The sequence below is a fragment of the Sciurus vulgaris genome (genome assembly GCF_902686455.1).
Source record: "Sciurus vulgaris genome assembly, chromosome: 10".
NCBI classification, from domain to species: Eukaryota; Metazoa; Chordata; class Mammalia; order Rodentia; family Sciuridae; genus Sciurus; species Sciurus vulgaris.
Genome location: NC_136470.1, coordinates 129,273,034 through 129,283,534, shown reverse-complemented (window position 1 = coordinate 129,283,534; position 10,501 = coordinate 129,273,034). Strand labels below are relative to the sequence as shown.

Below are 10,501 nucleotides of genomic sequence, written 5' to 3'. Positions count from 1 at the left end.
TGGTTCCATAGTTTAGCTGTTGTGAATTAAGCTGCTGTAATCATTGATGTGGCTGCATCACTGCAGTATGCTAATTTTAAGTCCTATGGGTATAAACTGAGGAATGGGATAGCTGGGTCAAAAGCTGGGTCCATTCCAAGTTTTCTAAGGAATCTCCATATTGCTTTCCAGAGTGGCTGCACCAATTTGCAACTCCACCAGCAATGTATAAGTGTGCCTTTTCCCCCACATCCTTACCAACACCTATTATTGCTTGGGTTCTTGATAATAGCCATTCTAATTGAAGTGAGATGAAATCTTGGGGTGGTTTCAATTTGCATTTCTCTAATTACTAGAGTCTTGTTGAGGAAGTTTGGTCCTAAGCCAACATGACGAAGATTCGTGCCTACTTTTTCTTCTATTTGGTGAAGGGTCTCTGGTCTAATTCCTAGGTCCTTGATCCATTTTGAGTTGAGTTTTGTGCAAGATAAGAGATAGAAGTTTAAGTTCATTTACTGCATATGGATTTCCAGTTTTCCCAGCACCATTTGTTGAAGAGGCTATCTTTTCTCCTTTGTATGTTTTTGGCACTTTTGTCTAGTATGAGATAACTGTATTTATGTGGTTTTGTCTCTGTGTTTTCTATTCTGTACCATTGGTTTACCTGTCTATTTTGGTGCCAATACGATCCAATACGATGCCATTTTTGTTACTATTGCTCTATAGTATAGTTTAAGGTCTGGTATTGTGATACCTCCTGCTTCACTCTTCCTGCTCAGAATTGCTTTGGCTATTCAAGGTCTCTTATTCTTCCAGATGAATTTCATGATTGCTTTCTTTATTTCTATGAGAAACGTCTTTGGGATTTTAATTGGAATTGCATTGAATCTGTATAGTGTCTTTGGAAGTATGGCCATTTTGACAATGTTAATTCTGCCTATCCAAGAACATGGGAGATCTTTCTAAGGTTTTCTTTAATTTCTTTCTTTAGTGTTCTGTAGTTTTCACTGTAGAGGTCTTTCACTTCTTTTGTGAAATTGATTCCCAGGGTTTTTTTGTTTGTTTGTTTGTTTTTTGTTTGTTTGTTTGTTTGTTTTGAGGCTATTGTGAATGGAGTGGTTTTCCTAATTTCTCTTTCAGAGGATTCATCACTTATGAACAATAATACATTCGATTTATGCTGTTGTTTTTATATTCTCCTACTTTGCTGAATTCATTTATTAGTTCTAGAAGTTTTCTGGTGGAGTTTTTTTTTGTTTTTTTTTTTTTTGATCTTCTAAATATAGAATCATATCATTGGAAAATAGTGACAGCTTGAGTTCTTCTTTTCCTATTCGTATCCCTTTAATTTCATTGGTCTGTCTGATTGTTCTGGCTAGTGTTTCAAGGACGATGTTGAATAGAAGTAGTGAAAGAGGACATCCCTGTCTTGTTCCAGTTTTTAGAGGGAATGCTTTCAGTTTTTCTCCATTAATAATGATGTTGGCCATGGGCTTAGTATAAATAGCCTTTACAATGTTGAGGTATGTTCCTACTGTCCCTATTTTTTCTAGAGTTTTGAGCATGAAGGGCTGACCCCAGAACTCTTGAATGAACTTCTGAAACTAGCAAGTTTTACAAAATAAAGGGTCTTAAAGTTTTACCTGAAACAACTACTGCTCTTCTGAATATTGTCTTACTTTTCTCTTTTCCTAACTAATCCACATTGTCAAGATGTTTCAGTCAACAAGAACCACATACACCGCAATGGTCCCATAAGATTATGCTAGGGCGGAAGAATTCTACCAACTAGTAACATTGTAGCCATCAAAAGATCCTAGCCCAGTGCATTACCCATGTGTTCCTAGTGATGCTGGTGTGAACAAACCTACTATGCTGTCAGTCACATAAAAGTCTGGCATACGCTATTATGTGTAGCATATAATTCTTGATAATGGTAATAAAGGCTATGTTACTTATGTATTTTCTATACTACACTTTTTATTGTATTTATTCATTTATATATTTATGGGACTGGGGATCATGCTAGAGACTTGAGCATGCCAAGCAAGCTCTTTGCTACTGAGTTATACCCCCCATCCCCTAATCATTATTTTAGAGTGTTCGTCTGCTTTTTTTTTTTTTTTAAGTTTGAGGCCAGCAGCAGCCTCATGCATCTCGCGTTACCATGTCTTGATGACGCCAAGGAGCCACACTGAGTGACTGATTTATACCACCCAGGTGTGTGCCAGGACTCCATGATGTTCACAGAGTGAAATCTGCTAACAATGCATTCCCAGACCATGTCCCCATCACTAGGCGATACACGACTGTACTAAATTATTTCCTTAAGGAGTTCAAAGCTTTTCACAATACTGTAGCCATTTAAAATATGTTTACAAGCCAATTTGCAAATGAGCAGTAAAAGTGAAATCTTTTAAGTCATGACTATTTTGGCACTGAGACCATGTTTGTTTTAATTCTAGTTTCCAGCTTTGGCATTCTTTTTCCTCCTCTATTTTTTTCTTTTTGCACTAATGGTTTAATTGCTTCTTGTGACTATAAAACAACGTCTGAGCATTCTGACAATTTTGCTGCAGTAAACTTTCTTTATCTGAGTCTGGTTCCCTAGAAATGACAGTCTGAGACAAAACTTAATCTAAAGCTTTACTAAAAGAGTCAAAGTCAAGGCAGCAAGAGCAAAGTACGACAGACCAATGAGGGAGGGAGGAAAAGCAGAGAGAAGGAGCTTTAATGGCCTCTGCTTCACTAGAAAGCACCTCTGATTACTGTGTCCTGTGGAAATTTCCAGAAAAGCCACATGAAACATTTCTCATAAGAGTCCTTTGGGGGGGATGAAAAATTTACCATGGGTTCTCTCCCGCTCACTGCTTCTCCATCAGTAAAGTCTGCTTCACTGGGAATTCACTTCTGAAATCCTGGTTTTGTGGCCTGGCCCCTCTGGACTGCCACCAGGGCAGCAGCAGTTGACTCTGCCCACAGTGACTCTGTGAGTGACTGAGCAGGCACAAGCCAGGGACATTCCCTTTCTGCCTGCAGCCTGCAGTCTCCTGGGCCCTAGCAAGCCAGGGTGCCCCCAGCAGTTTCATTGTCAAGTACCTGGTGACAGGAGGGCCTGGGGCAGGATGGAAGAGGCCAGCAGTGTGAGGCATGAGGCAGTGTGACCTTAAGCTGTGCCAGGAGCTGCTGGCAATGGGCCCAGCTGCCTGAACCCAGAGAACATTGCAACAGCAAGGGTTTTGTAGTGATGGAGTCCCAAGAGCTTCTCTAAGCAACGATCAAAACCACTGTCTCCTCTGCTCAGGAGAAGGTGATCTTCCTGGAGGATCATCGTAGCATTGAGTAGAGAGCCATGGCTGAGGACCAAAAGCTCAGACTCTCAGAACGTACTCATGGGGGTCTCCCAGTGCACACAGGGACCTCTCTCGGCGTGGATCTGGAAGTGTGTGCAATAGCAGCATCGGGGAACGCCCATCTTCACCTCTACCAGATGTTGTCAGACTGCACTCCTGAACAGCAGCTTTAAAGTCAGGTGTGGTGGCATGTGCCTACAGATCCAGCTACTTGCCAGGCTGAGGCAGGAAGATCACTTGAGCCCAGGAGTTCAAGGTCAACCTGAGACTTCTAAGAGTTGCTTGTTAATTACTTAGTCTGAGTCTTTTCTTATAAGATATGTCTAAAACTCATCTATGGATCCATAAATTTTTCCTGGAGGGGCAATTTACCAAATATCCCTATCAGGATTGCCTTCTTATTAAACGGGAATAGACATCTCTTGCTAAACTCACAGGAAAGCCAAAAGCAAGAATTAAAAACTACCTATGAGTTATTAGAATTTGAAGAGAAGCTATTTATTTCCCACCATTTCCAGGAGAAGGCACAAGTTCACCTCCCGTCTACTCTTACAGCTCTTTGCCATCCTCCCCACACACCCCCGTGCTCACCCCGCACGCGCAAATCACGGAGCCCACGTGCACCCCGCACATGCGCATCACAGCTCTTATTTTGCATTCATCCACTCCTTAAATAACTTTCGCTAGCTATTGTTTCAGAAGCCATGCAAAACAATGTTGGGCAGATGCCTTCCCTGCTGCAAAACCCAGAGTGTCCACTGGGGCTTCGTGAGATTCCCACGCAGGGCGGTGACCACCAGGACTGAACACACATGGGTTGAACTTGAAGTTCCAATCTGATTTTCCCTCGTTTTCCCTCGTTTTCTTGGTATATCAGTATATACCAAGAGTAGTGATAAGCGTGGTCCCAGGCATGATAGGGAGGCATGATGTCCATAGAGATTTTTAAGACAGTAATAAGACAGACCAAAAGTTGGTCTGATTTTGCTATAGTGACACACGGGCAATTCTATTCCATGCCAAATACTGTTCCCTCCCAATTTTTTTTTTTCCTAACCTCTAAAAAAGTGCAGTCACTATTTAATTTTCTAATAAATAAATTAACACATCGTACTGCTTATCCTTTAATAAACATTATTTTCTACATGCAAGTTAGCTCAGAGAAGCCCTAACATAATCAGATTAAGTACGTGCCCTTATTTCAGAGCTAAGGTCCCCATTGTCCAGAATCCTTTAGATCTGAGCTTGCTTTGAATGTGCTTCATCTCTTCAACCCACGGACCCTGCTGCGTCTGCATTCAGATATTACCTTCAACTTAAGGAGCAGCAGTACGGTGCTTGTGGAAGAACTTGAGCAAGTTCAATCCTTTCTCTTTCAATTTAATTTCCTCATAAAAGCACACTTGGAGTTTTTATTATTAAAATTTAAATAGTGAAACAGTTCCTGATAGGCCCTGGTTTCAGTCCCTAGCACTGCCAAAAAATAATAATAATAAAATGGTAAAATAATATTCAAGTACAAAGTGTAATATTTTTGTTCAATAAGTGTAGATTTTAATTCATGCATGAAATATTTTGCTGCATTTGAATAATATCTTTTAAAAAAATAGTTTTAGTTGGTGGGGCGTGGTGGCACACACCTGTAATTCCAGCTCCTTGGGAGGCTGAGGCAGGAAGATTTCCAGTTCAAAGCCAGTCTCCGCAACATGAGGTGCTAAGCAACTCAGTGAGACCCTGTCTCCAAATAAAATACAAAATAGGGCTGGGGATGTGGCTCAGTGATTGAGTGCCCCTGAGTTCAATCCCTGGTACTCACCCACCAAATAAATATATATATATATATTTTTTTAAATATTTATATATATATATGTATATTTAGTTGTAGATGAATGGACACAATGCCTTTACTTATTTATTTATTTTTATGTGGTGCTGAGGATCAAACCCAGTGCCTCACACGTCTAGGCAAGTGCTCTACCACTGAGCTACAACCCCAGCCCTTGAATAATATCTTTAGAAAGTGAATTGATTCCTTTTGATTATTTTTTCTTTCTTAATTACTATTAAACTGTAATGTTATTATTCATTTCTGTAGCAGACTAATATGAAGGTATATGATTTCCTTTCTATTGAATAGCAATAAAGTAATTAAGGAGTACTAATCCATTACTTTCACCTGTTTTTGATACTGTATTAATTCATTGTATGGGCATGATTGTATATACAAATTTCAGTTTAAAAATCTCATCATGTTTCTTTTCAGTCCATTATTATTATCCCCTTCTTTCCATAATTATTACTAAAAATAAAGTATCAAGGAGGCAGTATTAAAATTGACCTGCTGGGCTGGGGTTGTGGCTCAGTGATAGAGCACTTGCCTAGCACGTATGAGGCACTGGGTTTGATCCTCAGCACCACATAAGAATAAGTAAATAAAATAAATGTGAAAAAAATTAACCTGCTCTATGTGCAGTTGCACGGGTGCACCTTGCAGCCAGACCCGGGGACTGCATCACCTTCTCACCCTTGGGGACTGGAGAGCTCCCTGCCTGGAGACACTGCCCCCTGCTGGTTGGTGTGAATTTGCTCACGGGACTGATGGATTAACACTTTACCTAAATCTTATTCTTTTATTCTGAGACACATATTTTACCTAAGTGTCAGCTCCATGAGGCCTAGCACTTTGTCCTGTTCACACAGATCCCCAGGAGGAGAGTGCGAAACTGACATGCTTTTGTTGAATGAAAGAAGGAATGCAGTGTTATACTACACATTTTGGAGACAGTGTTAACACTTCTGCGTGTTTTGTGCACATGTTCACAGCACAAAATAGGAGTCTTACTAACAACAGACATCATATATCTTGATTTTTTTTTTTTTTGCATTATCCCCACCACTGATCTCACCAATGTCAGAGACTAGTTACAGATTGACAAACAAATTGATTTACGAGATCAGAACTCAAAACACTATTCTGAAGGATTAAGAAAGAATGGCCAAGGAGTTAAAATTTTATAAAGTAGTATTTTTAAATTCTTTTTTTATCATCTCAGTTTTTTTTTTTTTTTTTTTTTTTTTTTAGGAAACAGGGGATCAGAAAGAGGTTACTTGCTAGGAAATAAATGCTTAGACTGGGGATGTGACTCAGTGGTAAAGCATTTGCCTACCATGTGTAAGGCCAAAAGTTTGATCCCTAGCACTAGAAAACAAAAAGAAAGAAAACAAAATCTTAATTAATTAAAAAGATACTATAACTGATATCAACCTTTTAATAATTTTAATAATTTTCTTTTCATTCAATATAACCAATGCCCAGGAATGCATCTAATATGTTTCAGAATTACCAACACTATAGTCACCATTGTACTCGAGGTAAGAAAGGAGGGTGAATGTAACTGTTAGTGCATTGGAGCTGTTTGCATAAGATATTCTTTCAAAGGTCAGTAGTATAGTCTGTTAAAGACCCAAAAAATTACACGGTTCAGCCTCAGTTTGTAAACAAAGTAGCCAGAACCCAGAAAGCACAAGACTTTTGTCCAAGGTCTCACAGTATAAGAGTACTGCTCAGACCAGAAGCCAGCAATCCTGGCTTCCACCTCAGCCTTCATCCTCAACAACAGAGCTTCGGATTATTCAATCAAAGCTCTTGAGACTCGGGGTTTTCTGGAATAAAAGAATTTATGAAGCCATTTTAGATGCCAGCCAGGAGAAGAACCAGGTCGCGGGACAAGTTCCCACCTGGCAGCGAGGCTGGATGGCATTAAAATCATGTCTGACAAATCAAGGGCCAAGAGCATGTTTATAATTAAAATTCAGAGAAGGAAAGCGTAACTCGTTTACGTGGCCTGGACATGGTGGTGCACGCCTGGAACCCCAGTGACTCCGGAGGCTGAGGCAGGAGGATGGCAAGTTCAAGACCAACCTGGGCAAGTTAACAAGACTATTCTTAAAATGGAGCAAAAAGGGCTGGGGCTGTAGCTCAGTGGTGGAGTGCTTGCCTGGCCTGGGCAAGGCCCTGGTTCCATCCCCAGTACCACAACATAAACAAATACACATTATTAGCTCACATGGAACTCACACTGATTGTGGATAAAAGGGGTGAGATCACGCCAAGCAGGGAAATTGGGATGGAGAACAATCCACAGAAGTGCTTGCTGCTTCTGGATTGGTAGGGTGAACAATCCAGAAAGTGTCTCTGTAAACAGGATGTAGTGGCACCTGGTGGTTCACCACGATGGGATTTAAGTCAAAATTTCAACCTACAGTCAGAATGTGAGACAGTCCTATTGGTTTGACTGTAGCTGTTAGCTGATAAATCCACCCTTCCCTCTATTCTCACACCCTCATAATTAAATTTAAGACATCTCAGAATTTTGTTCTTATCACAACGTACAAAAAAATGACTTTCTATATGTTTATCATATCGAATTGCTGAAAGTATTTATGATAAGGACTTCAGAACTACATCTGTGTATTAGTGGCCATTGACAAAGCAATGGAAAAGAATGTTATAAAGATTATCATTGCACAGGCAGATAAAATATACCAATTAATGAAGACTTGAAGATAACTTGAAGAATCACTTATTATTATAACATATCTACTTATGAGAAAATTAATGTTTTCTAAGAATCTACCAGACACATAGTTAATCCCTGCAGAAGCCACTGAGTCAATAAATAGCACATGCCTTTCCACAATGCTCGCCATACACCAGTTTTTGTTCTAAATGCTTTATATGCATTAACACGATTAATCTTCAAGACAACCCAACAAATGAATACTGCTCTTGCCATCATCCCCATTTTACAGTTAAGGAAGTTGAGGATTTAACCCTGGCCAGGCAGGTAAGTAGAACTCTACCAACCTGGCTGGCCATCTGGCTCCACAGGCTACACAGACTGGACTCTACTTTCCATCTTAAGGAACATGCATTAGAAAATGCAAATGGCAGTGAAGCTTTAAGTAACAGCTGAGAAAAACCATAATATCCTCAAGGCAGATTCCTATTTTAAATCACCACCTGAGCAGGCTAAGGCCGAAGGAGAGTTTACAGAATTAAAGGAAAAGGTAAGGAACCAGAGCCACGAACCTGGAGGAGAACCAGGGTCTCAACACCCCTAGGACACACCACTGATTTCTCTCCTTTCCTCTCTTCTTCCCTTACATTTGACTTCATGTTTACTTTATTTTATTTTTTAAAACTTTTTAAGTTGTCGATGGACCTTTTAATTTTATTTAGTTATTTATATGCAGCGTTGAGAATCGAACTCACACGTGCTAGGCGAGTCTGGACAGCCCACCTCGTGAGGGAAGCTGCTGAGGCGCAGGCCAGAAACAGACCAAGCCGAGAATTCCAGAGACCGCGGAAGAGTCTGCCGTGCGTGAATGTGCCAGTATTTACAATGAAACGCTGGAGAGAAAAGGAAGGAAAGTAACCCCAAATTGCTTCTGAGAAAAGACTGGAAGCCCAAGTATGTTCAGTGTGGAGATCAGGGAAAAAAAAAAAAAAAAAAAAAAAAGCAATGGGAAAAAAGAATGGAAAAGAAAATACAGAGAGAATGAGAAACGGAAAGGGGAGAATTTGATGATCAAGAGCATTTGTGACATCTTATTTTTTAAAAAATGCAAGAGAGAACTGAAGAGGAAGAAAGAAAGAGAGATGCTGCGTTAGAGGCACATTTAGGTGTCAAGTGGAAAGATCTCAGTGAATGTTAACGGCACCTATTATTTGATTATTTAAGCAGTTGGCAAAGAGGAAGTACCTAACTGCAGCTTTTGTGAAGCTAGGTCTGGGATAAAGGAAGAAAAATCAAGAGGTTACTCCAATGAAGTAAATTCAGAGAAGAGAGTAGCACAGGAGAAATGCATTATCCAAACTGCTGAAGGAGGAGGGAAACCCAGATGCCGATAATGACTTTAAAAAAAATCTTCAGGCAATGACTTTGATACTAAGAGTAGCAAGAATGACGAAATGAGAGAAAATAAAATGAACTGCAGGAGGGAAAAGGTCACAGAGACCTCTAAGAATTACTCCAAGCATCACAGGAATCAAGCCCCTTCACTGTCATCTGCTGAAGAAAGAGGACCTGGTACTAAATACCACACCAAAAGTTCCAAGTCAAGGGGACATGAGAAAAGGGCAGATCCACACCAAGAAAGGCACTCTGGAGACCGGGAGAATTATTATACTGACCACGCGACACCAAAAAGAAAAGAAATCTCTCTGACACACAGAGGCCAGGCACAGAGGCTCCCTTGAAGAGGCATGAACAAGAAGATCTATTGAAGGGAAGAAATGACAGAGGATGGAACAGGGAGAAATGCAGGGCGAAATATTCCTCTAGAGAACAAGAATGAGACAGACAACCTAATAACCTTGAGACAGGAGGGGCGAATAAACAGAAGAGCAAAGAAGGAATACATAAAGTGAGGGAGATACAGAAATGATAAATACAGAGATAAGGAAAAACAAGAAATGAGCCCTCGATCTTCAGAAAGAAATCAAGACAGAAGGGAAGGCAGCCCAATTTCTAGGACAATAGATGAGTTTCTTGACCAGGAAAGACCCAGCAAACTGAGAAACATGGAAGAGGTCAAAGAAAGAAACCAGGAGAAACCCTTAGTCCTGAAACCTCACTGGGAGCGAAACACAGACTCACAGAGGAAAGGCAAGCGTAGGACAGAGAACAAGGAGGCCCCCAGGCAGTGAGCAAGTTTGCAGGCAGCATGGTGAGGAAACTGATCTCAGCTGGAGGCAGGCATTTGGCCAGGCCAGTGGTCTGGGTTCCGGCAAAGACCGGTGTGGAGAAGGTGGTCACGGATGGCTGCCCCAGCAGGGAGGGCCATGGAAGCTCAGAGCACTGGAACTCACGGGAAGTGCTTTGTGGAAGCATAAAGAAATGTGTTCACAATAGTTGGAAGGGATTTTAAAAATATACTTTCAAAATTTATTTTCTATCTAGGTTTAAGTCAAGTCAGTCCTTTTATCTTGACATCAGCAGGATTTACATATAATATTTCTTTTTTTTTTTTTCTTCTTTTGCGGTACTGAACTCAGGGCCTTGTGCTTGCAAGACAAGCACTCTACCAGCTGAGCTATCTCCCCAGCCCTGACATTTCTTTATCAATACCACATTCTTGGTTGTATGTGAAAACCATAAGAATGT

The 10,501-nt window shown here is 40.5% G+C and overlaps 1 pseudogene across 1 annotated transcript; it reads left to right on the top strand.

The window, feature by feature from the left end:
• The first annotated feature begins 368 nt into the window (after positions 1-368).
• Positions 369-10,013, top strand: LOC306637690 (nuclear speckle splicing regulatory protein 1-like; annotated as a pseudogene). Its single transcript has 2 exons — positions 369-404; positions 8,856-10,013. The product of its transcript is annotated as a nuclear speckle splicing regulatory protein 1-like (transcript).
• The last annotated feature ends 488 nt before the right edge of the window (positions 10,014-10,501 follow it).